Source organism: Sciurus vulgaris, assembly GCF_902686455.1.
Source record: "Sciurus vulgaris genome assembly, chromosome: 4".
NCBI lineage: Eukaryota > Metazoa > Chordata > Mammalia > Rodentia > Sciuridae > Sciurus > Sciurus vulgaris.
Genome location: NC_136464.1, coordinates 47,081,825 through 47,109,537, shown reverse-complemented (window position 1 = coordinate 47,109,537; position 27,713 = coordinate 47,081,825). Strand labels below are relative to the sequence as shown.

General features: G+C 47.5%; 2 protein-coding genes across 5 annotated transcripts in view; one reads left to right on the top strand and one right to left on the bottom strand.

Annotated features, from left to right (window-relative positions):
- LOC306658793 (pulmonary surfactant-associated protein A-like) overlaps positions 1 to 22,508 on the bottom strand; it is a 202,180-nt gene extending 179,672 nt beyond the window's left edge. Inside the window, exon 1 of one of the 2 annotated variants that reach the window (XM_079136102.1) lies at positions 22,497 to 22,508. The gene's annotated coding sequence lies outside the window, so the exon portion shown is untranslated. The remainder of the gene's footprint in view (positions 1 to 22,496) is intronic. The other variant, XM_079136101.1, reaches the window with a different exon arrangement.
- The window catches only part of TSPAN14 (tetraspanin 14), a 56,342-nt gene continuing 40,293 nt past the window's right edge, over positions 11,665 to 27,713 (top strand). Inside the window, exon 1 of one of the 3 annotated variants that reach the window (XM_079136099.1) lies at positions 11,665 to 11,837. The gene's annotated coding sequence lies outside the window, so the exon portion shown is untranslated. The remainder of the gene's footprint in view (positions 11,838 to 27,713) is intronic. The other 2 variants (XM_079136097.1, XM_079136098.1) reach the window with 2 other exon arrangements.

Below are 27,713 nucleotides of genomic sequence, written 5' to 3'. Positions count from 1 at the left end.
GCTACAGTAATCAATACAGTTTGTATTGACAAAAGAATAGGAAAATAGATCATTGAAACAGAACAGAGAGCCCAGAAATAGACCTCACATAATTATAGTCAACTGAGCTGGGCTTGGTGGTACATGCCAGGAATCTCAGATACTTGGAAAGCTGAGGCAGGAGAGTCCAAAGTTGGGAGACAGCCTGGGAGATTTATCAAGATCCTGTATCAAGAAAAAAAGTGGGGGGATTTGGGGGATGGGGGCTGGAGATATAGCTCAGTGGTAGAGTACTTGCCTAGCATAAGTGAGGTCCTGGGTACTGATCCTCAAAGAAAAAAAAAAAGTGAGACCAAAGACATGCACAGACACCTCAACAAAAAAAATATACAGATGACAAGCAAATCAAAAGATGTTGCACATAATATGTCATTATCAAGAAAATGTGAATCAAAATAATAATAAGATACCACACTATTAGAGTGCCCAAAATCCATAACACTGGCAATAAAAATACTGCCAAGGCACTAATTTCAGTGTCTCAGGAGGCTGAGGCAGGAGAATCACAAGTTCAATGCCAGCATCAGGAACTTAGGCCCTAAGCAACTCAGCGAAATCCTGTGTCTAAATAAAATGTAAAAAAGGGCTATGAAATGTGTCTCAGAGGTTAAGTGACCCTGGGTTCAATCTCCAGTACAAAAAACAGAAAATGCTGCCAAGGATGTGGGTCAGCAACAACTCCTATTGCTGGTGGGAATGCCAAATAGTACGACCACTTTGGAAGATAACTCAACACTTTATTTGGTACTGGGGATTGAACCCCAGGGTGCTTTATCACTAAGCTACACACCCAACTCCATCCCCTTTTCAAAAATTGTTTTGAGATAGGGTCTTGCTAATTTGCTTAAGTTGACCTTGAACTAGTGATCCTCCTGCCTCAGCCTCCCCAGTAGCTGGGATTCAGGTGTTTGCTACCATGCCAGGCAGTTTAAGACTTTCTTACAAAACTAAACATAACCCTTTGCATATGTTCCAGCAATTGTAGCCCTTGGTATTTACCTCAAAGAGGTCAAAACTATCCATACAAAAATCTGTACATAGATGTTTTTAGCAGCTTTTATCATAATCGCCAAAACTTGACAGCAACCAAAATGTCCTTCAATAGGTGAATGAATAAATAAACTATGGTATATCCAGAGAATGGAATATCATCAACATTAAAAATAAATGGAAAAAAAAAAGGAAATGAGCTATTAAGCCATGAGAAGACACAGAGGAAACTTAAATGTATATCACTAAGTGAAAGAAGTCAATGTGAAAAGGCCTCATGCTGTGATTCCAACTATATGACATTCTGGAAAAGGCAAAAGTATGTAGACAGCGAAAAGATCGGTGATTGCTAAGGGTTGGGGGAAGGGAATGCTAAATAGATAGGGCATGGAACATTTTTAGGATGGTGAAATCAATCTGTTATACTTTAATGATAGATACACTCATTGAATATTTCTAACCTACAGAAGGTTCAAACCACTGATAGGGTTTGGATTGTAAATGTTTCCCAAAAGTTCATGTCCTCAGTTAATAGAATTATTGGGAGGTGACAGAAACTTTAGGAGGTAAAACCTAGTTGGAGGGAGTTAGGTCACTTAGGGCATGTCCTTGAATGGGATATTAGGATCCTGGTCCCTTCTCCCTGCTTCCTGGCCACCATGAAGTGAGTAGCTTTGCTCTACCATGATGTGCTGCCTCACCAAAGGCCCAAAGCAATGGGACCAAGAAACCATGGACTGAAACCTCAGAAACTCTGAGCCAAAATGAATCCTTCCTCCTTCAAAGTTATTTTTCTCAAGTATTTTGTCATAGCAAGAGGAAGTTGGCTACTATAAACACTAAGACCTAGTATAAATATGGACTTTGGGGGATTACTATGTGTCGATGTAGGTTCAACTATAATGACTATACCAGGTAGGTAGGGGATGTTGATAACGGGGGAGGCAGAGCAGGTGTGGGTTAGGGAATATGGGAAATCTTTGTGCCTTCCATTTAATATTACCATGAACCTAAAACTACTTTAAAAAGTAAATACAAGTATATTAAAAATGAAAAATACAAATATATTAAATGCCAGTATACATGAAAAATACAAATATATTAAATGCCAGTATATTTGGGACTTTTGTTTTTTGAAATGGGGGCCTTATTATGTTGTCCAGGCTGTCACGAACTCCTAGGTTCAAGTGATCCTCCTGCCTCAGCCTGTTGTGTAGCTAGGACTACAGGTGCACACCACCAAACCCAGTTAACCAATATATTTGTAACACAAACCAAAATACACTGGCAAGTGAAAATATATTGGTGAATGAAAAACCAGGGCATACAGAATCCCATTTAATCTGTGACCATCTATATGTGTATTTGTTTAGGTCTAACAAGATAGATATTTATTTCTGTGTAATGTAATAGTCTTAGGTATCTAAGCTGTTCAAGGCTGGACTGGTGGCTCCACTGGGTCGGATGTCAGTTTTTTTCTGAATTGTTACTCTATCATCCTACTGCAATGCCTTCGTATTCTAAGAAGGTTGGAATACGAAGTTCACCAGAGCTGGTGGGGAAGACACGTAGAGGTCACACTTCTTTCCCTTAAGGCACAGCGTGGAAATAGCACACTTCAAGTTTGCTCACATCCTACTGGCCAAGACTTAGGGCTGCTCTTATCTACGAGAGATACTGAGAAATGTGATTGTTCTTTCCTTCTTTCATTTTTTTTCCTTTCTTTTTTTTTTTGTTTTTTGTTTTTTTGTTTTTTGGTGATGCTGGAGATCAAACCCCCAACCTCTGAGCTATACTCCCAGCTCTGGAAATGTGGTCTCTCTCATAGATGGCTTTATACCCAGTCAAAATTCAGTGGTTTTATCCCCACCCCTGAGAAAGAATGGATTTGGGGGAAAACCCAAGTGTCTGCCCTAACATATGTATGGAAAATACATGAAACCCTGGTAACAGCATTTGACTCTAAAAGTAGGGTAAAAGTGATTGAGGACATAAGGTAGGAGGAGAATGTCCTATTTAATACCCTTTTGAATCTTTATAATTTGTTCCATGTGAATGTATTAACTAATCCAACATTTTAAAAAAAGGTTATATAAATGGCACCCTACCATGTTCTTAGTAAACCTTCTTAGCTGGTTCACTGACAGAAGTTTGTGTACCCGCCCCCTCAGAGAAGGTCACAGATAAATGTGGTGTGGAAACTCAGGCCACATTGAGCTGCAGAAAATCCATATGGTTTGAGGAGCTGGGGAAGCCCCGCAGGCCTATATGGGCTTCTCCATATAGAAGCCTGGAAAAGAACACAAATCCAGATAAGTGCCCTGGGAATGCTAATTCCCTCCTGACTGGGCCAGGTCTGATTAGAGGAGAGGAAGCCTATTCTTCTGCCAGGCTCTTGTCCCAGCATGGCTGCTGAGGAGAGGGAGGACGCCAGTGCCCTCTGGCCAGGAGAGACTGGGAGTGGGCCCTGGAGATGTAGGTGTAGGCAGCTTCTAGGGCAGATGCTGCTGCTTGCCCTTTGAAGCAGAAAGCCTTTGAAGACTCTGCCAGGCAGAGGCCAAGCTGCCCTTATCTGACTCTCATCTCTCCCCCATCCTTCATGACTCATGAGAACCTTGGAACAAACTTCAGGCCTGTGTAGGTGGAAGTTGGGAGGCTACCAGCAGCGAGCCCCTCATCCTAGTGCGGAAGGGCAACCCCTTCTACTGGCCCGTGCTAGGCTGTGAGACAGATCACAGGAAAGACACTCTCATACCCCCTGGTGTACAGACAGCTCAGACCCTGTTACCTAGACTGGCTCCCAGTACCCTCCAGGGTGCTCTGCAGTTGTTATTTAGTGCCCAGGGGTCTCCATGCACAGAGTTTTCCAATTCCACATTTTGTCTAATGTCCAATGAAAGAAAACTGAAACTGTTAACATTCCTTTATATATTTGCATACTACTTCTACAATTATTAAGACAAATTGTTGTAATTTTAACAGAATAGATTTTCCCTGAACATTCAATTACACTCTTCCTGATTCTAATGACTCAGTCTCATAAATGTTTTTAACACCTTTAAATATTGACAAATAATAAAATAACCATTACAAAACTGGACCTGTAAATATATACTAACTCTGCTTTCGATGCTAGTGAGTGGATCTAAATTTGCTTCTTTATTATTTGCAATCAGCAGCTGAAGCAGCCCGCAGGATAGCTATATGCTTGTATGTTGCTCATCACTGCCCTCTCCTGGGAACCTGAGGGAGTTGGCCAGATCATGCCTCACCCAGACTCACCAGGTTCTGTACCTCAAACTCCCCACCCTGGGCATAGTGACTGGACTAGAGGTGGACTCTTGACTGTACAATAGGCCCTCATGGGCTGGCCATGGACTTTCAAGACTTGCAAAAAAGTTCTGTCCAAGAAGGGATGCAAGTATTGCCAGCTGAACAGAGCAATCAGCTGCGGGTTTGGGGGGGTGTCTGAATGTGCACCTCAGAGAAAGGCTGGGCAGAAACCAAAGATTCACAGAGCAGCCAGTGAGCAGAAATCTGGCATGAGCCCTTGAGGGTTTGCTGATCAGAAGCTGCTGGGGCAGTGGAAATAGAGACACCAGTGTCAGGGTGCAAATGGGGAGCGTTACATGGGGACAATACTAGATTCTGACCTCTGCAGGCCTGCTTTACAAAGGACATTGAGGAGGGGCTGTGCTGGGTGACTTTCTCTTTCCCTAACTTCATATAGGCAGAGGGAATGGGCAAAAGGTGTTCTAAGCCATGGCAATAGCATGGGCAAGGGGTTAAGTGCATAGGAAATAGAAGTTGACTCAGAAATGCATATGCAGGAAGGGAGGGAAGCAGGGCTGGAAAGAGACAGGAACCGAACTATGAGACCTCAACTGATCCCATGGGAGCTCTAAAGCTGGAATGACCCATCAGTTCCCAAAAGAGGCAAGGAAGCTCTGTGACTCGCTCTCATTTACCACTTAGTGGATATAGCTGCCCCCTCTACCACACACACACACACACACTGGGGTTGGGACACAGCCTTGGGGTGGGGCAAAGCTTTGGCACCTTCCTTCCACCAGGGGTATTCCAAGTGAATGATCAAATTCAAACCCTACATCCTGCCTGTGTGGCCACTACATGGCGGAGACAGACTGGGTCACTGAGTGTAAGGGAGGCCTGTGGTCAGAATGTGGTTGCAGCAGTTCATTCAGAGGCTGGGCCAGGTCAGCCTCTGTAGAACACAGGAAGGGGTTGGTATTCAGGATGAACTTCTAAGGGTTTGGGGGAGGGAGACTGGCAGGATCAGATTTTTGTTCTAGAGTCAGGAAGCAGGTAATTGGGACTGCAGGAGAGAGATTAAGTCTGGTGATAAATACATGGTATGACCAAATGCATACAGGATAGCTAAAGACACAGGAGTGATTGGGACTGCAGAGAGCCTGTGAAGATGGGGTGAAGTACTTAGCCCAGGGTCTGAAAAGAGTGGTAACATGTACAGGAAGTGGGAAAGAAGCCTGAGGAGCTGCTGGATGTGCATTACATGGTCCTGAGTGGGAAGTAAAAGAGAACAAGTGCTCCAGGAGGAAGGAGATAGAAGCAGTGCCATGAAAGGACAGCAAAATTGTCCCCTCCTTTTCTAGCATGTATGAGTCCATCTGCAGGCAATACATGCCCACAGAGCAGCAGCTTGATAAACTCAGGGATTCTATGGACTGCCCCTAGGTGGCAGTGTGTGCACATGCAGCAGCTGTTACGCATGGGTCCCCAAGGACAACCAGATTTTCCCATGGGGGGATCAGCCTTTTAAGGCCAGAAGTTGTGAGAGGGACAGAAAGGGATACCTGTGATGCCTGAAGTACCCACCTGTGCTCTTCTCTGCTTCAGGTAAGTCCAGGTGCACCTCTGTCTCCTGGAAACATGAGGGTATTTCTGGGCCTCTCTTGGCAGGGTCTGAATTGGGAGGTCCCAGGGTCTGTGAGATTGAGACAAACAGGGGTTTCAAGTCTGAATTTGAAGATGATCGTCTTCCTCCTACCACTTGTGGGTTGGGTGACTCCTTCTGAGTTTAGTTAACTAACTCAGAGCTTTGTGAAGGTCAGTTCACATGAGATTATTTCAGACATAACATTCTTTTAACACTCAGTGGCTCTCACATCTGCATACATCCCATAGTTCCCTGAGTGGACATGAGCAACTCTCACCCCTGAGTGGACATAGCTTGTGCACAGTTGGGGTTTGGCTCAGGCAGTCTGATTTTCAGGTCTTGTTCTTGACCTCTATGATCTGCTCTCTCCCTTTGATGTCCTATCTAGCCACACCTGGGGTTTCCTTTTTTGGCAAAATCATCTCCTCTCATATGGAATAACTATACCATGATTGAATCAGGGGTGGTAGGATGTTGTGTGTGTGGGGGGGTGACACCTATCAAACTACCTACTTCTCTCCCTAACTCCAGTTTGTGGATGGCACAACCTTGGTCAGAGATATGATGGGACTACTTATTACCACCATCTGCTGACAGTTTTAGCCTCCGTCACTGAAGAGTGTACCTCTGTGTCTTGTGCTCACACATGCTCTCCCATCACAAATCTTAATCCTGTCTTGCAGGGAATGCCAATTTAGGGCATAGGTCACAGAGTGTAGAATGCAGATTCTAATAGGAATAAGAAGTACTTGGAAATTTTCAGAGTCTTTAAAATAGTTCATTCTAGGAATGTAGCTCAGTGATAGAGTACCACTGGGTTCAGTACCCCCTACTGCAAAAAAGGAAAAAAATCATAATGTAATACATAGGCAGGCATTGGATTACAGGCCAAGAAATCAATTTCTTTTTTATTCTTTCTCCCTTAGGGCTTCCCTGACCTCTTTTTAAAGAAAGGAAACATCAATTCAAAATTGACCTTGGAGTGAAAAGTCTGCCAAAGATGTTGGCACCTGGATGCTTGTAATTGCCTATACCTCAAGTCCTGCTGTACATTGATAAGGTGACCCATCCTCAAACTGTCTTCTTGGCCCTGACCTTCTCACCCTAAGTGAGGGCCACTGATTTACTTCTTTACTCCACGTCGCCCTCTCTCATGGATACATCCCTCTGTCTGGCACAGCCTTGTGCCATACAGTCTTCTCACTCACTCAGGGCCTTCCAGCCCCTCTGCCATCATCTCCTTCCTACCAGCCAAGGCCTGTAATACAGCACCTCTGCGTTCTTTCCAGTATCCTTGAATCCTCTTCACTATTGTTTTTCTCTCATACCTTCTGGCAAATCCCCAAACCTTGCTCAATTCTAGATCCTAGAAAAAGAATTGTGACTATCCACTTCTCTCCATTCTGCCTCATCTTTGTTCTGGACCATTGCAACAGCTCTCTATTGAACTGTTTTTCATTTAAGATCATAAGCTGACTGAGGCTGAAACCTGCCCAATGAGGAGAGCCAGAACAGACCAGCCGAGTGGGTCTGGGACCTGAAAGATGTAGAGGTGCCGACCAGCCAGCTCTTCTCAGTATGTCATGGCAGTTATTTTAAATACCTACAGCAACCAACAACAACAAAGCCCATTTGGGTAAAGCATGTAATTGGGTCACTGTTATAAGAACTATACACAATTCCTACTTGATACAAAACCCGCAATTTTATGACTTTTGCTTAGATGTCTCTCCTGAACACAATCTCAAATTGGACCTAAGCCATCTGTTCAGAGGCACTTCAAATGGAAGAGGTCTAAATCATCAACTCTCTTCAGATACACACATACACAGGACCACTGAGTTCCTTGTCTCAGTAAATAGCACTGCTGTTCTTTCAATCAGAATACCATGTCTCCTATTTCCTCATTTTCCCATTCAGCTCCTTATCCTCAGTTCTATATCCAAGAAGCATCGAGACACTGTCCACCTCTCTCCATTCTGCCTCATCTGTACTGAATAATTGCAACAGGTTCCTTTATGACCTTCTTCCCCCTTTAATCTTGCTTCTTCCAACCCACTCTTCTGACTGCTCTTAGGAATCTTCTAAAGCACAAACATGACAATGTCATTATTCTGCCTGAAACCTTTCAGTGGTTGCCTACAACCTGCTACAGAAGACTCTGCCAGGAATTATGATGTTGGTTCTGCACACACCATCCCTTCTTCTAGCATAGGCCTTGTGCTATGGGCATGTGACCCAGTCCTGGCCCAATTATGGGTATCCCATCTCCCTCACCACAGTGATTGGTCCAGGAGTGGGCATATGACAAGAGCTGGACCAATTAGAATCCTTTCTTGGAATTTGTCCGTATCAAGCTAGAGTATAGAATTTTTCATGGTCATATATTTCTGAAATGGCAAACTCTGAGAACTAAGAGAGAGGGGCAGGGGCTCCTGGTCTGGGAAGCCCCTAGTCTCAGCCATGAGTTTTCAGAGTAACTCTGGTTTCAGGTTCTCCTTTCGATTCTGAGTGACCTGAATTTCCTTCCAGTAATCTCTCCCCTCCCCATTTTCCTATATTGGTTTAAGTAGAGGTCTCTTGTTTCCAACTAATTATTTCCTGACTATTGTGAAGAGCCTTGGCAGTCTGACCTTATTAAGACATCATTACCAGGTAACAGAGTTCTTCACAGCTTACTTAGTGTTTTTCAGTTTTACAAACTTTATCTCACTTGACAGTTTTTTTTTTTTTTTTTTTTTTTTTTTTGGCGGTGGGGGTGGGGAATCAAATCCAGGACCTTGTGCATGCTAGGCAAGTGCTGTACCACTCCTACACCCCTAGTCAGTTTGTGCAATGAGCTTGTGAGGTGGACATTACTAAGACCTTGACAGGTAAGAATGTTAGTACTCAGATGTAATGTGGTTTGCACAAGATGAGAAAGCTATGAATTAGGAGAGTTGTTCACCAAATCCCTCTTCTCTTCAAGGTCCCCCATGCCTGCCCCTTGCCTGTGCACATAGCCCAGAATGGGCAAGAGCAGCTTTAGGACAAAGGACTATGGAGGAAGTCAGAGGAAGACAAAAACCAAGTTCTTCCACTCAAACTTTAATTGATAGCTACTTCAGGAAAAGAAACTCTCAGTTTCTTTGCTTTCCTTTTTCTTTTACCATTCCTTGTTCCCACAATCCATACTCCAGGCTTGTAGTCTGTACTTTAATTCAGCTACATTTTTGGCAATTACAGTCCTAGGGACTAGAAGGCAAAGGAAATTACTGGTTACAATCCAACCCTTCTATGAGTTGGGGCTGTCTGTATCCTAACTCTTTTCTTTTTTAATAAAGGAAAATAAGACATGTTCTGCATGGAATTTCTCAGCTGCTCTCAAAAGCAACCCATGTTGCTGTCAAAATGGGAAAACTCAGTGTCTAGCTGGGTAGCTGGAATGGCAGGGGAGTGTCAGATGTGAGCATCCAGTGAGACCTGCTGGGGACTGGGGTAGGCTGAGGTGGGATAGGACATCCTGGCTCTGTGGGGATCCTCCTCTCCCTCTTAACACCCTGCAACAGTGTGTTCAACCTGTCCAAAAAGAAAATATGTCTCAGAGGCTGCTCAGATTGGCAGAATCTCCAATATCACCCTGTCCACGGTTCACAAAGTTGGCTTCACCTTCTCCTTCCTCCTTGTTCTGTGCTCATGACCTTCATATCTGGGATTAGGCAGACATCATCAGGTATGAACGGTCATCTTGTCTTCACTGGAAATATCTCAGCCTCCATGCCCTTTTCTTAATCATTGTGGCAGTCTCCCTCCATCAGAGGTGACCTTTTCATCAGTGCCCATATCCCATCTTCTTTTGCCTGCTCTTCAGAATCACTGCTCCTTCCATCTCTCCCAGATCATTCCTATCACTGTGCAAACCTGCTCTACTATCATCTATATTTTAACAAACCTCTCTGTAGTCTAATAGAAGTCAAAATTAGATGTGATCATGAGCACCAGAAAATAGAAGATTAAACATATATAAAGTCAATAGGTAGGTAGCTGGGTAGGTGTGGTGACTCCCTAAGTATCAGGAACACATATTTATTCTCACTCTTCTATAATATCCTCAATACATGGCTTCCACTACAGATTCCATATGGTTACTGGAGCTCCAATTGTGTATCCATATATTCCAGTGAGGAAGAAAGAACAATGACTGAGGAAAGAACATTATTTCCTTTAAAGCTAATTTAAAATTTGCACATGATCAGCCCTACATCCTGTTGGTTGGAACGGAGTCACATGATCATTCATAATAGTAGGACAGGCTGAGAAACTCTATTTTGAAGGGAAAGGGAGAGAATGGCTATCAGGGTCATCCAGCAAGTTCCACCAAAGCTTCCTATGTGCCCACATCCCTTTTGAGATGCCCTTCTTTCCTATTAGGTCGTCCATATATAATAAGTAGCTCTACTGTGGTCAAGCTTCCACCCCCTCTACTCCAGGAACACTGCATCCCCAGCATGAAAAGGGCCCAGCATACATCAGGCCCTCAATCAAGCACTTACTGTCTGCTGAAGGTGAATGAATGTAAGGTCAGGTTCCCAAGGAGGTCCCTGAACTACCTAGAGTATCACAGGGATAGGTTGCACCCCCTTAGTGAAACAGCAATAACTAAAATGGACTGAACAGATACCATTTCAAGTTTCTCTCGCCCTCTTTTTTGTTTTGTTTTGTTTTTTTGGTAGGGTTGGGAATTGAACCCAGGGCCTCCTCCCACTTGCTATGCAAGTGCTCTCCCACTAAGCTTTATGTCCAGTCCCTTTTACCTTGAGACAATCTCACTAAATTGCCTAGGCTAGCCTATAACTTTTCATCTTCCTGCTTCAACCTCCCAAATAGCTGGGATTACAGGTGTGCATCATTGTGCCCTCAGCCCAGTAAGATTCCTGTTAAGCACTGCCCAGCAACAGAGCAGACTACCTGATCTTCAGTTCCCTTTCTGAGTTTAAGCAACAGTAGTGTGCCTGTGCTTCACTTTGCAGGTAGGGAGGCCGAGGCTAGGAAGGTCAGCTTTTTCATTACGGGATCCCTGCTAGCAGCGTGGATACCCCTGCACATCTGTCTGTACTTCGGGCCTTCCATACCACCAAGAATCATCCCAGCCATCTCCTCAGCATAAAGGTCGGAACAAATCTCAGCAGGAGATCCAAAGAAAGCTTGGTATTTTTAGCATCAGGGCTGGAAGGAGCGAGTCCTTACTGTTCCTCAGGCAAAGAAATAAAAATCTTAATTTATCACCTCTTCTTTTACAGATTACCACCACTTCGGGTTTCCAAGGCCTTCCATCTTCAAAATAGCCATTTTCCTAATCCTTCTCCCACCTCTTCTCAGTCATCCTTAACATCCCTTGAGATGTGGCCTCCTAAGCTCGCGTTTCTCGGCTGGGGCCAAGTATGGGGCAAGGCCGGAGGGGCCTTCGCGCAGCTTATCTCTAGCGCTCGCGGTGGCCACAAATGCCTGGCCAGTGTCCAGGCTTCGCCTGCGCCGCGCACCCACCGCTAGGGCAAGGACCAGGGCCGCCCCCAGCCTCGGGCACCGCCCAGAGCGGGACAAAGGGGCGGGTCGGTGATCGGCCTCTCAGCCTACGGTGCCTGGGGAGCTGGAAGGCGGGGCGGGGCGCGGCAGGGGCGGGGCGATCCGCAGCGGGCGGGGCGGGGCGGGGCCATGCGCGGGGCCGCACCGTGCGGCGCAGGGAAGCGGCGCCCCTTCCTCCGCCGCCGCCAGGCGCCGCGCCCCCGGCCACGCCCCTCCGCGCCCCGCCCCCGCCGCTCGGACGGCCCGAGTCGCGCCCTCCCGCCTGGCGCTGCCGAACTTGCTCTAACTTCCTCGGCCGACCGGGCCGCGTCGCCGCCGCCGCGCCCGGGTGAGTAGCGCGCGGAGCCCTAGCTGGAGCGTCCGGCCCTGCCCCGCTTATTGTGTGAAGCCGACCCCCCCAGCGAGCGTCCCCGGGGACAGGGACTGCTCCCAGGTTCCCGCTCAGTCCCTCAGACTGCCTCCTCGCCTGCCCGGGGGCGGCCCTGCGGGCGGCGCTGGCTTTGTCTTCCCGGATCGCCTGCGATTGATTGGAGGCCGCGGCCCGGACCCTGCGGAGCCGAACTCAGGCGCCGGGCGGAGTGAGAGGCGCGGCGGCCATCCGGCTGGCGCTCCTGACTCAGTAGCCCTCGCCTCCTCCGCGTCCCCTGGGACGGGTGGGGGTGGGAGCACCCTGCGAGGGAGGGGCTGAATCCCCGCCGCCGCTCAGGGCTCTGCTCTCGTCCCCAGCAGCGAGCCCCGGAGTGGGCGCTCCCTTCGGCTTCATAGCCATCCCTCGACCCCCCAGAGCTAGGGGTCAGGGTTGGAGGTGGAGGGGTGGGCACAGGCTAGTGAGGGCCACCCCCTCCCCCCACCGGGCGGTGGTGTCCTCCAAGTAGCGCGCGCGACTGTGCGTTCCCCTCTGCCTGGCTCGGGCTTGGGGCGGCCGGAGTTTGTGTAGGTGGAGACCCAGCTTCTCCGTGTTTGGTCGTGAGGGGTTAAGCTTGGAAGCAGAGCCCGACCCCTGACCTAGCCTGAGCGTTGGTCGTGCTGCCTTTGTGGCTTGTCCCAGGTTGCTGCTCCCGACCCCCTGTCCCCGTTGTGGAGGGTAGGAAGTGTGTGTGTGTAGGGACGTTGAAGCCCGGACCACTTGAACGTGTGTCTTGGGAACTTAAAATTGGTCTCCGTAGAAAGTCGGAGTTTGGGGAAGTCATCAGCCCGTTGGTAACCTGGCGCTGGCCACTGAGCAGTGGTAAGTGCTTAGTAACTGTGCCTGGACGCTGGTGTCTGAGAACTTCATATCAGAGAGTGTAGAGCTTTGAATTGGAACCTCTGCAGGTGTGAGAGCAGGGATCTACCCTCCAGGAGGTCATCCTTGAGCTGGTGGGTCAGCTGTATGCCATATCTTCAAAAGAAGTCTTCACCCTGCCCCTTGACCTGGAAGTAGAAGTTAGTGCCAGCTGACTGCTTGGGCCACCCTTCCCTTTTGTGAAAGGAAACCTGGAGATCCACATTCAGCCAGCACAATGGTTGGTGGAGGCAACCTTCCTTTCAGGGATGCTCCTGGGTGCTGGCACCCTCAGAATAAAGCCCAGATTCCATCATGGCTCCATATACCGTTCTAGCCCCTTTCTCAACTCTCCTCAAGCTTTGTATCTCATTCTGAGTATGTGTGTGTGTGTGTTGCCATGCTAGGGGTTGAACCCAGGGCCTCATACCATGCTAGGGACATGCTCTTCCACTGAGCTATCCCCCCAGAGCCCATTCTGAGGATTTCTATTGTCTGGAAGTCAGACCTTGGAAACCCAGGCTACCAGATGAATTTTCGCTTTCCATATTGTGTTGCCCTTTGTTGCATTCCACCTTCAGGTGAAAACTTTTTTGGTATGTCAGTTTCTTCTTTTCATTTCTGAACGCCACACTTGGACCACCTAATATGATCTTCAGTTCATTTAAATGCATGATTGAGAGTCTGTGGGGCGCCAGGCACTGTTGCAGTCAGTGTCCCAGGGCTAATGATTCCCTGACCATTTGTAAAGCCTGTGTGGTCTTAGAACCCAGGCTGGACCTAAGTAGGTGCCCAGTAGTGTTTATTGGTTTGAGTTTAGCAGCATCAAACAGAGGAGTCTGAGCCATGGATGCCTCTGTAGGTTTATGGCTGCTCCCAGGAAGAAAGGGCATGAAGGGGAGGGGACTGCAGAAGATTCACCCCTTTCCTAGCAGCTCTGCTAGTCTCTGAGGACAGGTGAGGGCTCCTCCCTTGCAGTGTTTGGGAGTGGGAGGATGAAGCTCATGCCTTCCGTGGGAGGGGAGAGGCCTGCTTTGCAGGTTTTGGTGGGAGTGAAGTTCCCAGTGAGGCCAGGGTGTAGGGAAGTACTGGGTTCTGGAACCATTTCCTGAGGCCTCACTTCAGGCCACCATACACTCGAACTTGACCTTGTTTAACTGAGGTAGAATACATTTTGGCAGCACCTACAAAGTGCCATTGTGCCAGGCTTGGGAAACCTTTGCTGGTGTCAGTTTTCCATTGTGATAGTCTTGCAAACCTTTACAGTCTAGGAAGGTTTTGGAAAAGCTTACAGTAAATATGTGGAAGGCTTAATAGTGATAGTCATAGTGGTTTTGTTGAGGCTTAGTATTTACTGAGATTTAAACCAGTCACTATCCTAGTTTTATTTGTATTAACTCATTTAATCCTTGAAACAACCCAGTGTAGTAGATAATGTTAACCACCACATTTTACGGATAGGAATCAGTGGCCCAGAGAGGTCACAGAATAACTTAGCTTGAGTTTTCAATGTGAGCTGAATTTCCTCATTGCTAATTGGAAACAGGCATTACATAATGCGTTCCTCCAAGAAGTAGTTAAAATTGATTAATATACTGAACAAACCTGGCCCACAGGAGAAAGACTAAGTCCTTACAGGGCAGGTGCTTTATATCCCTGCATCTGAAAGCATTTTGTGAGTCTTGCACAGCCTGGGCACACAGTCGGTACCCCCAGATTCCTGCTGATTGACTGCTGATGTAGCTTATGTGGTAAGGCCAGGCAATGGGAAAAGTGACTGAAGAGGCACTGCCTGTATCTGTCTAGAGAGATCAGGGTTTAATGTGGTAACAACAATCTCAGAGGCTTAAAGCAATTAAGGTTTATTTCTCTTTCACTCTGCGTATCCATTGCATCTGTCTTTATGTTGTCTTCACTATGGGACCACATATGGTCCTTTGCTGATTCATTGGAACATTCCTGGCCACTTGGACAGAGGGATAGAGAGCATGATGGTTCTTAGAGCATCTACCTGGAAGTGGCGTTTCATTAGCTGAAGCACATGGCCATACTTACCTACTAAGTAGGGAGGATCAGAAATATTTGGTGAATAGCACTAACACCCAACACTTCCCTACCACTGTATGGTTTCTTCCCACAAAGGGGGTTCTATTTACATTGTATGTTTCTGTGTCACCAGGAGCAGTGATCATGAATTATAGAAGCACTAGTTAGGTTAAAGATGAATTGAGGTGCCACATTTAAAAGGCAGAGGTATCGTAAACAAAAATGCATTTCAGGGTTGTAAGAGATGGTCTGCAAAGGCAGTTTGCTTCTCTGTCCTCTGGCCCTGGGCAAGTTACGTGAGTTCCCTGAATATTCTTTTGCTCATTCATCAATTCATTCCTTCATTCATAAGCTCAAGAACCATTGGTGAGTTTCAGGTCAGAGATTGTTCCGAAGCATGTGCTCAGGTCCCAGCCCACTACTAGGGGTGACCATACTTGTTTTTTGCTGCTGGGTCCCAGTAACCTTTAAAGAGAAATATTATTGTCCCTGAGAAAGGAAGTGGGCTCCTGTTCTTCATTGCCCTGGCTTGTGAGTCCTAGGACATCTTGTACTTCCTATCCCTGCCTGGATGTGGCTATTGAAGCAGGAATAGATGGAGGTACCTCTTTCTACTGTGCCCTCTGCCTTCCGTTTTGGGACTTTGGGGCTGAGTTTGCAGGCCTAGAAGTGTGGAAAGGAGTGTTGGTGTGGAGAGATGACTAGAGGGTGGGCTCACTGGAGAACAGGATTGAGTGTGGGGCTGGGATGGTTCTCTGGCCAACAGAAGGGAGTAGAAACCATAGAAGATGTTAAAGAGTAAGCAACACTGAAGTTCTTGCTTTTGTGCTTCATCACCTGCTTGGTCTTTGGTGACATCTTGTAGGCTCCATAGACACTGGTGGTAGAGAGACCTCAGGTTCTTCTGCATCATAGATAACTCACTATCCTTAGGCATATTTCCTCCTTTTGAAGGGCCTCTTTTCCCATCTGTGGAATGGAGGAACAAGTGATTGTGGTCTCCAGTAGTTCCCAGTCCTGACTGGTCATCAGAGTCAGTAGTTCCCACTCCTGGCTGGTCATCAGAGTCCCAGAGAACTGTGTAAACTGTTGATTTGAAACTCTTGGGCTTGGAGAATGCCAGTATTTTGGGTTTGCCTTCCCCAAACCCGAAAAGCAGTGTCTTCTCTGACTGTGAACGAGTGGAGGGTTTTGTAGTCTCTCACCCATTTCCCACCTTAACTGTATATGTTTTTCATTTGGACAGGGCAAGTGGTTGTGTTGGTTCAGCGTTGTTCAGGACCTCTGGTGATTCAACATGAAGATGACTGGCACCATCCAGCTCACAGAGTGGACAGTGGGGAGGCCAGCTTTCAAGTTGTGTCTAATTTCTAACCAAGCGTCCTAGATCACAGTTTCACATTTTCTTCTCTGTATAGTGAAGCAAAATCAAATCTGCCTTCCTGTCTCACTGGGTTGCTTTGAGGTGTGGATACACACTTCAGGTTTGAGAAACTGGGTCCAAAGCCCAAGGCAGGCCTCATATATTCTTTGGGACACTGCCATCTATCTGAAGGTTCTCAGTAAAGTACTTACTAGCAGCTGATTCTTGGAACCCCACTTCCTCCACTCTTGGGCCTGGTAGGGTTGGGTGGAGCTGGGTGGGGTTGTGGTTTTCTCTAGGAGGCAGCAGGCCTGGTAATCAGAGCTTAAGTGGGTCTGGGCAGCAAGAGTTGAAACCTTCACCTTTTGAGGTCTGTCTGTTTCCCTCTTGGAGCAACCAGGGTAAAGACCTTGACTAGATAGTTGGAGAATCGGTCTTCTCTCTCCTTGTGCTCTGTCAGCCCACACTGGATGACTGAGATCCATGACAGTTGTCTCAAGTGGGATCCTGGTAGGAGGTGGGCCCCTGCCTCAAACTGTGTTCCCTGTCATTAGGCAGAACTGAATTTCTGCTGTTTGGCATGGGTAAGATTTGGGAAGGGGCCTGGGCAAGGGGCTGGTGAACCTCCTTTTTGGGTTTCCCCTGAATATGTGTGCCAATTCTTGGGCCTATGCTCATGTATGCTACAGAGCCCAGGGAACACTCAAAAAAGAGACTTTAAGAAATTCACAACTCTGACATTCAGGAGAAGGGCCCATGCAGCAGCTTGAAGGGAATGAGTGCTCCTCTTTTGTCTGTACCTTGAGGTCAGAGTGCTGGTTCTGACACAAAGTCTTTAGGCAGGGTCTTGAATTTAAACCATCAGAAGAAGATGGTTACCCTACTTTCAGTTTTGGGCCTCCTAGAAAGAATCACCTGGGCTCCATAAATTCACTGCAGCAGTTTAGGCCATGATGGGACAGAAAGAGTATGTCTATGCCCATTCTGAGGGGCATTTAGCTGTGTTTGGTGCCCTGTTCCACAGAGAGACTGTCATTGCTCATTGAGTGACCATTACCCATCTCCCTGATCTCCCTGGTGCCTGACTAGCCTGCAGATTAGTAGTTGTGTTTCAGTTCTTCATCTCAGACCAGGCAGACAGGGTCTATTCCTGGGGAAGCCAGATGAAGTATAGTGTAGGGGACACTGGCTGAGGGGTGGGAGTTGATGAATCCGGGAAGATCAGGGAGCTCTGAATGGTTCAGGAAAAAATTATTCTGGCATTTGTTTAAACAGTAAGGCAGACCACTCAAGACCATTGCAATGGGATTTTTAATAGGGGAGAGAGATTGGACTGAACTCCAAATACAACAAAGGAAGAGTGGAACCTCACAGCCAAGGAGCAGTGTGTGGGTAACCTGGAAAATTTCTAAGAGGGTTGGGATTTTTTTTGGTAAATGGTGTAACAGGATTCCTGCTGAGGTACCCCAGAATGATTAGGTATTAACTAGTGAATGGTGGCATATGAGGTACTTGATTGGATATTAAGAATAAACCAATTCAGCAGGCTTTTTGCTAATACTGGGCTCTACTAAGAGACAGAAGTCCAAGGTCAGAATTAATTGAGCAGAGGGCTCAAAGGACTTGACTAAAAAGTTTGGAGGACAGAATTGTTGTCAGTGTCCCATGGCCAGCAGTGACCTATATTCAGCTTGTCTGTGGTTCTTGCACTAGACTAAGTTCATGACCACTCACCCCTGTCCCTCAGGAGTGGTCTTTCCTTGTGGGTGTCCCTTGTTTTATGGGTCACTCCTCGTTTCCAGAAACCTTGGTCTTCTTATTTTCACCATCTACTGGTTCCTTGTCTCTTGGCTCCCTCCCTACTAACCTGCTGCACCCAGGAAATAGCATGGGGCCTCATTTCCCTGAAGCCCACAGTTGGATCTGGCCAACCACTTCTCTGGACAGCTCCATCTGGCAGGCCTCCGAAACTGAGCTGCTTGCATTTCCTGCTGTCCAGGTCTGGTCCTAGCAAACCAGTCTGACAACTTTGTGCCCCACCCCTGTGCCAACCTAGTGCTGTCTCTTTTGTCTGAGCTGGGCCCAGGGAGGTGTTGTGTTGATCTTCTCTCCCCTGGACTGACTGTACTTTCATTCTGGGCCCTCCTGGTGGGAGCACCTGGGTATTCTGCCTGAGATAACACTGTAGCTCCTTCCCCTTTTTGAGGCCTTTGGAGCCCTGCTTCCAGCCAGCCTAACTCCTCCTGCTCCATGAGCGAGGCTCCTCCCGTTTTCCGTTTTCCTCTCCACCCGACTTACTTGGTCATATACTACCCCTTACCAACCAGGGCAGGCTCTCACCTGCCTCTCTGTGAAGATGGTATGTTTGGTCTGCCTCCTCTTGGCCACTCTCATCTCAGAAGTCAGCCTTGTAGGAACCAGGCTGCCTGCTGTTGTAAGGAAAACCCGTTGGCTCCCGTAAGGACCTATCTAATCTCTCGAAGGCCAGTGTTGGACTTCCACCCTTGCAGAGGAAGAGCAGTGACAGACCCCTGCTCTCCATAGCCATCCTGCCTCCCACAGGCTTTGTCTCCTTATCCAGATTACTTCCTGTGAAATACAAGCAGTGGTGTAAACAGGATAAATTTTGAGGGGGGCATTGCTAAGAAAAAAGTCTGTGCAGTGTTGGGCATTCATTCCCTATGGCCCTGGGGTGCTGAGAAAAATAGGAAGAGGGAGTGGCATGTGCCCAGGTATAGGGGTGGTGGACAGTTCAGTTCAGAGCCTCTGTGAGTCAGGGTAGTCCTGAAGCTCCCCTCTGGGAGGCAGGTGAGGTGGTGGGGACAGGTGCAAGCCTCAGCATCACAGGGCTTGCTGTGGAGATCCAGTGTCTCCCAGGGGTGGGGATGGGACTGGAGAGGTGCTGGGTTTGATCTCTTGCAGGGTGTGGAGGGTGTGGGATTTCAAGTTAAGACCTGCGTAGGCCTTAACTAAGTCCACCCAGGGGATCAGGAACTTGTTCCCCCAAACTGAAGCCTGAGGGCTCCAAGTGCCAGTGTGGTTCTGCTTGTGAGCTCTGATTTGTGCTTGTTAATTTGGAGATGACTTGTTGAACACTTACCAGTCATCAAAGAGCATCTTGGAGAAGGGGGAACCAAACATGTACCTGCCCTCTCTCCGGCCTTCTTTCTCTGGCCTGTGTAGCCTGTGAGCTTGAGACCATTAGGAAATTGTGCCTGTGGTGGTATCCCCAGGGATAGGGTGGAGAGTTCTCTACATGGAAAGGTTTTGCTTGTGGCCACTCCCTGCCCTCCAGTTCTCTCCCCAGATGATCTGGCCAGTCCTGGCACTTAATGGCCATTGTGTCATACCCCTCAGCAGCAGGAGAGTCTGGGACAGTTTTTGTATTATTCCTTTGGGGCCAAATCACTTGGAGGAAATACATCAGTGCTTCTGAGTACAGAGTATTGATAGGCCAGTTAAAGAGGGCTTTTAAACAACATATGTGTATCTCTTTAGCAAGGGATAGATAAACAAGTGCATTGTACAACTCCATTTTGCAACTTCCATTTCCTGAAGGTACATGGAGTTTAGTGGTTAAGGGATTGAGATTTTGGAGAAACTGTTTTTAGCTTGTCCTTGGAATTGGGCCAGGCCTAGAAATCTGTTGAAATAGCTTTCTTTAGCTGCTAAAATGGGGATGGGATCATAACGTTAGACCTTGAGCCTGACTAATGACTGAGGAGGCCCCATAAGAGTCCCTGCTTGGAGGCTTGGGTTACAGACAGACATACACAGACACACAGTACCTGGACCTTGGGTCCTACTGATGGTCCTTGGTTTGGCATAATTTGTTTCATGCTCTTCTTAGGCAAACTTAACTATTTTGGGATTTGGGATGGAGTTGTAAGCAGGGAGCTCTCTGAGTTGATTGGAGGCTGGCACTTCCCTCCCTCCTTGTCGCTCCTTTTTTTCTTCCCTTTCTTCTTGCCTCCCCTCCCACCTCCTCTCACTACTCCTTGTTCTGGAGAGATACCACAAGCTGTCTGCAGAATTGTAGGTTAAATTTTTTGTGCCTCCAGCCACAGAATTTAGATATTTTAAATGTTATTTAGGTTTAACTTTTTATTTTTTAAAAATATATACACGATGAAAAACACAGAACAAAGATATAGTGAAAATTCATATTTGCTCTGTCCCCTTCATTTGTGCACTCACTCACACACCCCTTCCCGCCCCGGGGGGCCCTTGGTCACCAGATGTTCTGTGCCTAGTCTAGCATGTCTGTACTCCTCTCTAGCTTATTCCCATGGTGGTATACTAATTACACTGTTCTGCACTTACTGATTTTTTTCACTCTAAAATTTATCCTGGGATTATTCCATTTTAGCACAGAGTTTAGTCCATTTTTTTTTAACAATAGTAGGTCATTCTCCTGAATGGTGACCTTTGACTCACTTCACCAGTCCCCTGTTGATAGACATTGAAGTTGCTTTCAGTATTTTGTTTCTGCAAGCCAGGTTGCAGGGTATCTCATACATGTTGGCTGGCCATGAGATTGAGGCATTTAGTGCATAACGGGAAGGAAACACTCCCTCTTCCAAGAGGGTGAATGGAAGTTTCTGAGGATTTCTTCTGAGAGGATCTTCGATTTTTACAGTCAAGAGTCTAGTTCACTTCCCCACCTGTCTTTGGTTCACCTTAGTCCAGCCTGTCTCCATGAGTATCGTGTTTGTGATCCTTGGCTGAGCCCTGGGGGTCATGGGCCTGTGCACCCAAAAGTGTGACATAGGAGTGTGGGGAGGCAGCCAGAGCAAGAAAGGGATCTGGGGAGAGAAAGGCGGTTTCTCACATGTGGGTTTGAGCTGCCTGAAGCGTTTGCGGGACCTGGAAGGTGTGAAGAGGGAGCCTTGCTTGAGAAACAAGCTGGAGCTGGCCATCTGCTTTCAGAAGAGCAGGACAGGGGCTGTGAGGATCAGGCCTGCTGCTCTGGGGTCCCTGGTATCCTGCCTGCTCTGCTACTGGGCTGGCACTTGCCTGACATGCTGTGATTTTAAAAGCCTATGTAAAAGGTGCCTGGGTAAATAATAGATGGGCTTTCTGTTTTGAGCAGGGACTTCCTTTCAGAGCAGAAGCAGGGGGTAAGGGCACAAGAGGTTTTCCTTCCTGGGATGGATTAGGGGAGGGAGGGAGGATTGTCTCCTCTGCCCTGGGAGAACTCTGGCTATTGCCACTGTGTGTCTCTGAGATGACCACAAGGGCAGGGCAGGAAACAGATTTTAAGGCTAGCTGTCAACCCCCTCACTAGACCCTGGCCTGTGTCCCTGCCCTGGCTGTTCCTGCCCTGGCATGCAGAGAACTTCTCACCATTGCAGTTACGCTCAGTCCCCCTGAGAAGTCCAGAGTTCCCATGCCAGCAGCTCTGTTGTTGAGGGCCCCAGTAGCACAGAGGTTTCTATTGTGTCCTGGTGGCAGCAAAGCCTGACCTGTGGAGCTGAGGAGGCGGGGCCCTGAGACTGACAGTAGAGCTATTCATGGACTCTGTCCTGGTTTCCTGTTGCTCCCATTGTGGATTTTGGGGGGTGGGGAATAGAGAATGAGGGGAGGGAGTGGCCAGGGCTGCTATTGTTGCTGGCTGTAGGAACCCATTATGCTTCATAGTAGAGGTTCACTCCAGACTGTCCTGAGCCACTCCTGGACCCTTCACTTGTTCTCAAACTCTGGGCCTTGCTCTGTCCTCGTGCCCACCCTTTGTGGATAGTTCTGTCAAGATCCCTTTTCCCCTTTGCTGTGCTGGGAAGGAGCCCCAGTGCCAGGGGCCCCGGGCTGCTTCCTGCCCTCCCGCCTTGGGGAACATGTTTCTGCTCCAGCCCTCCTGGCCCAGCTGCACCCTTGGGTGGGGGCCAGGCACGTGCCTGGATTGCTGTCAGTCTCACAGGGCCTCCACCTTCCTTTGTACTCACCCGGTGTCCCTCATCCCTGTTCTAGCACTCAGCTGCAGAAAAGCCTGCTCCCTGGCAGCCCAGCCAGCAGCCACCCTGCTGCCTGAGCCACAGCCATTTTCCTTTGTTCTGCCATCTCCGGGCTCTTGAATCTCAGGCGGGCAGCAGGCGGCGGGCACACTGCACCAGCGGAAACCCTGACGACATGAGTCTGCCTGCTGAGCAAAGGCATGGCAGCCCCTGGCTGTACCCCCATCTCTCTGCCATGCTGAGGTTTTCCTTTGTTTAGACAGTTGCTCCTCTTGTGGATCAGAGTGATAGTTATTTGTGCGATGAAGACAGAGGTCTCATCCATTTCTGGCCACTGAGTGTGTATGTGACACAGACACACACACACACACAGGCCGGAACTAGCCTCCTGGTCCTAGGCAGAAAAAAAGCCATTCCTGGGCACAGTGTGATCCTCATTGAAGTCAGTGTAGGAACAGCTCTTAGCCAACAGTGGCAGGGCTGGTTGAGAAAAGTTTCTTTTTATTTTGCTATGAATGTGAGGATTTTTCTTCAAATGGGGGGAACCAGCTCCTCCCCCTTTACATCTGAATATCTTTCTTCTCCCTCTTCCCAATTTTTGGTGGGCTGAAGGAGCATTTTCTCTGGTGGTCCTTCTCCAGCCATGTGTGGTCACAGGTGGGGCCAAGGGCTACTTCTTTCACCCACCATATGATATCTCTTTCTGGTGTACCTGCCCCTGCTTTCTGCTTTCTGAACTGTCCCAAAATCTCTTAAGAGTCACTGGCTTTTGAAATAGAGTTGTTTTGTATAGAACATTTTTGCTTTAACCTTTCAAAACCCATCCATCTGCAGGTCAGCCTGGCTGGCTGTCTTATCTGACTTTTTTTTTTTTTTTTTTTTTTTTAATCAGCCCAGTCTTACAAATTAGGAAGCAAGTCTCAGCCACAGAAGATTGCACCTTTGGGGGTCCTCATTTTAGCAAATGATGTAGCATCCTGGATATGCAAAGCAAAAAGCTGGAACACAGATGCCATTTTCGGGGAGAGGGTAGTTGCACCCAGAAATGACTGGAAAAGATCACAATTGAGGCTTGCTCAGGAAAAACACACAGAGGCTGGGGTTTGCATCCCATCTGTGTGCTGGCTTCCTGGGTGACCTTGGCAATCTGCCACTTGGCATGGGCCTCTGGCTGGAAGACAGAAGGAAGGGTTGCTCAGATGAACTTTGGAAAGGTTTTAACTGTGATCTTTTTATTCTCATTTCACCACTGCAAAAGCTACTCTAACCAAAAGATGAGTGACCTGTGGTCAGTCACTGCTAGGAACCTCTCTTGCTAGCTCAGAATCTTTTGGAAGAAAATGTCATCAGATGGTATGAACAAGGGTCCTTCTTTTCCTGGGCATTTGTTTGTCAGATTTTTGAGGGACTGCAATGATCTCCTTAACCGAGGGAGGTCTGTTTTCCAGTGGAAACTCACCACCTTGAGCCCAAACACACACTGCCAGTTCTCAAGTGCTACATGTGCACTAGAGACTAAGGAGTAAAGTCTTGCCCTAGAACTCAACTTGACTCTTTTCTTGGAAATAACACATTATTCTTGTTCATTAGTGTAGTAACCCCTCTCTTGTGAAATGGGACCTGGGGAAAGAAAAATAAAACATTTTATTTTACCTCCTGCCAAAGTGAAGACACTGGTTCAAAGTAGAAATGAAAAGGTAAAGATACCCCTCTGTACCTAAATAGCCTCTCTTTTCTTTCTTAGTTTGGGGGGGGATTTGGTTTTAATTTTTTCATCGTCTTGTTCATAAGTTTCAGAACGTAAAATGTTTTTTCCCTAGTGCTCCTTCAGCATGGGATTCTGACCTTTTATCTGCCTTTCCCCACCCAGCCTCCATCCCCTGGACTTCCCAGCCCTAATCAATACTGTCTGCCAGGCCTCCTGGTGCCTGCTGCCCTACTGCTTTCCTTTCATTGTCTTTGGGACCAGCCCATGTCACTGCTCTAGGCTGTTTCTGCCTGTAGGTCACTGGAGGTCTACAGTCTTGGAAGAATTCCAAGGAATGGGGAGGCAGAGTTCGCTCATCTTTTGGTTAGAGTAGCTTTTGCAGTGGTGAAATGGGAATAAAAATAACCTGTGATGGGCTAGGACTGTAGTTCAATGTTAGGTCACTACAGAACTTTTGCTAGTCTCTGAATTTGATTCCGCAGCCCTGCAAAAAACAGCAAGACACCTGTGACAGTCCAGTGGGATGCACTAAGATAACTAACAAATTCCAAAATTAAAGTGTTTCTCAAGGAAAGCTGATTGTATCCTTGTAAATCAGTGCACAGTAAGGATGTGCTTCCCTTAATGGTTGGTTTTCTTCTGTGCATCGCTGTCGTGGCGTGTTCTCCGGCATCTCCCATCTTCACTATTCAGAATGCCTCCCACAGGCTTGTTGATGGGCAGTCTGGGAGTCCTCACCCAGACTAGCTGAATCAGAACCTTTAGTTGAACAGGATTTCCAGATGATTTGCATGTACTTTCACATTTGAAAAGTACTGGCTCAGACACCTACCCTGTTATTTCTCCACCTGTCTGTTTTGTGGTTTTTGTAGTTTTTACCCTCTGGCCTTCCTTAATGTTGTCCACTTAAGATGGGTCTGGTGACTCCCATATCTATGGCCCCTCTCGGACATGCAGCACACAAAGTTATTCCTGGGTGCTGAGAGTATCTTGGAGATGGGGCTGGTACCCAGAAAGCTCCCTTGGCTTCAAGCCTGCTGGTGAGTTCATCTTTGGGGCATGGAACCGAGGCAGGTAATTGGAACCTCTCTGGACCATTTGGTGTCACTTGCCATGTCCTGTTTGTCCCTGTGTGGTCCAGCTGGAGGACAGGATCAGAATCAGGTTGGAGGAGTTCTTTGAACTTTGTTGAAACTCAAAGCATTCTATATAAAAATATTTGGGTGTGTGTTAAAGTTCAAATAAATAGCTCAGAAGAGGGACTATAAAATTACATTTTGTTGTAGTTTTGCAGTGGAAAAGACAGGTGACTGTTTTGATCATACTAGCATCTCCTGCCTACCCCCTATATTTATGGTGAAGGACTGGGGGGAAGATTAGGTCCCTGGGGATGAGACCCCAGCTCCCCCCAGCTCCTAGTGGCCGAGTCCCTGCCCTCCTGGGCTCTGCTTTCGTGGCTGTTTTGTTGAACTAACTTGCTAGATTCCTCTCAGTCCTTGTCAGTAGTCTCCCACCGTTGATTTCATTGATTTGAAGTTTTAAACCCCCTACCATTCCTTTTCTCTTTTGACATTTTCCAGCTCAGCTTTGCTTAGCCTTGCCCCCTTTTGCTTTTCATAACTTTATTGGGAAGGTTTCTTGCTTGTTTTTAGTTTTGTAAATCTTTTTTTCCCCCAGGCTTTTTGCTTGTAGGAGGCTGGGAGCCAGGCTTTGCCTTGGGCTGGAAAGTGTCCCACCCTGAACTGCCTGGTAGTTTGGGAGTTCTCCAGAATGCCTTCCTCAGGGTGAAGTGGGTTGTTTGTCTTAACACAGTATATTGTAGCAGACTATGCAGTTTGGATACAAAGATTTTTAAACATCCAGAAGTACTCCTTGTCTTTCAGCCACGAAATAAATGGAGGAAAGGACTAAATATGTATTATTTGAAATTCTCTTAACTAGTTTCCTTTGTAGGAGGAGAGAGGTGGAGCAACACACAAAAAGAGAACATTTCAAGTCTCCATTAGGCATGCAGGTCAAATTCTAGCAGCCTTACTAGAGCAGCTCCTCAACAACCAGCAAAATCTAGTCATTTGAGTAGAGTTGTACTTTTTCCCCAGAACAGATCCATTGGTTACTCACCCTACTCCCACCAAGATACCCAGGGGCGCTTTCCCACTGAGCTACATCCCCAACTGTTTTTCTAGCTTTTACTTTGAGCTAGGGTTTCACTAAGCTGTCCAGTCTGACCTTGAACTTGAAGTCCTCCTGCCTCAGCCTCCTGTCTGGGATTACAGGTGCTAAGTCCAAGGGATCCATTCTTAACTTGGAACCTATAGTGCTCAGGAGTGGTTTCCCAGTGGCCGGCCCTGCAAAGGTGGCCACACTGGTTTTGTCTTGATGCCATCTACAGGCCCCAGCCCAGAACTGGGAGCACAATGGGGACTCTTGATGATTTGCATTGGAGAGTGTGTCCCGAGACAGTTGCCAGCCACCAGGTCAGGTGGCCAAATGCCCCATCTGCCAGACACCACTGTTGCTCCCAGGATGATGTTCCTCTAGATGCAGTGCTCTCAGCCGATTCACATTTAAACCAGCTGTTCTTTGGAGCATTTCCTGACCAGTTTCCTGCTGCACCTCCTTCCTGTGCTTAGCACCTACTTGGCCTTGCTTCTAGTAATGGGAATCATGTCCCAAGTCCCATAGCCAGGTCCCACTCTGAGTCAGAATTTTCTCCACAGAGTCATTCTGGGTTCTTGCATGCAGTAAGCACCCTGAACATGTAGTAACAAGTCCTGAGGTGCTGTCTCCCACAACAAAGGCTTTCCTCCCCAAGGAGCTTGCTAAGCCAGCCTGTGCACTCAGAGGTTGCTGGGAAGGCTGTCTGCAGCCTTGATAACCTGGGCTGCCCTTGGCCTTCTGACTCTCCCAAGAGTTTCTGAGTGGACACGGGACTCTGTTCTCCAGTGATTTGTCCTGAGGCACAGCATGTTGGCCTCCTGGGCTCTTGTCCACCTTGGAGATGCTGCTATAAAGTGGCCCACATGGGCCACATTTGTGTGCAGCGGCTGAGAAAGATGCTCTTGTGTGCTTTTCCTGGGGCATGTGAAAGGATTCTGTGCATAGGGGTTTGATCTGGACTTAGGTTTTCAGAGGGGGCTGTGATTATTAGGGCACAGGACTCAGGGCACCATGACAATGTCAGCCCCACATCATCCTATGAGTGGGCAGCTTCACTTTGGATGGCAGAAGGCAAATGGTGTGGGAAATCAACTTGCAAACCAGGCTTCCTCTCCCCCAGCCATTTGAGAGGATGGGGTGGGGCAGCAGCTCTGGGTGAGCAGGCCCTGCCTCACCTGGGTGGGCAGGTATTATCTTAAAGCTGCTAGTGCATTTGAAGGAGCTGCCTGATGAATCATTCTGAGAATCTCCGGGGCCCCCTGCGGAGGCTTGTTTGTTACCTTATGTTTTGTCTGTTTTTTTTTCCCCCCTCAAGGAAAAGGACTGCAAACTTTCTGTTTTGTAGAATCACCCTTAATTTGAGTTTGTTTGATGTTTCCTCATGATTAGATTCAGGTTCAGCATTTTCAACAAGAGAGTGTTATGTCCTAGGTGCCTCCCCTGGGGAGGCACATGATGTCTTTGATTCAATTTGACTCATTACGGGTGATATTAGCAGTAATCATTTGCTTATTGTGGTGTTGGCTGGGTTTCTCCACTGCTAAGTTACTTTGATACTCTTGCAATTAACAAGTGTTCTGTGGGGAGATAATTTGAGACTATAAAATATGCTGTTTCCCATCAAACTTTGATCAACTAGTTTTAGGACCTGTTGAGCATCTTTGACAGAATGGGTTATTTCTGTCATGGTTGCTGAATGGTGGTGATTTAAT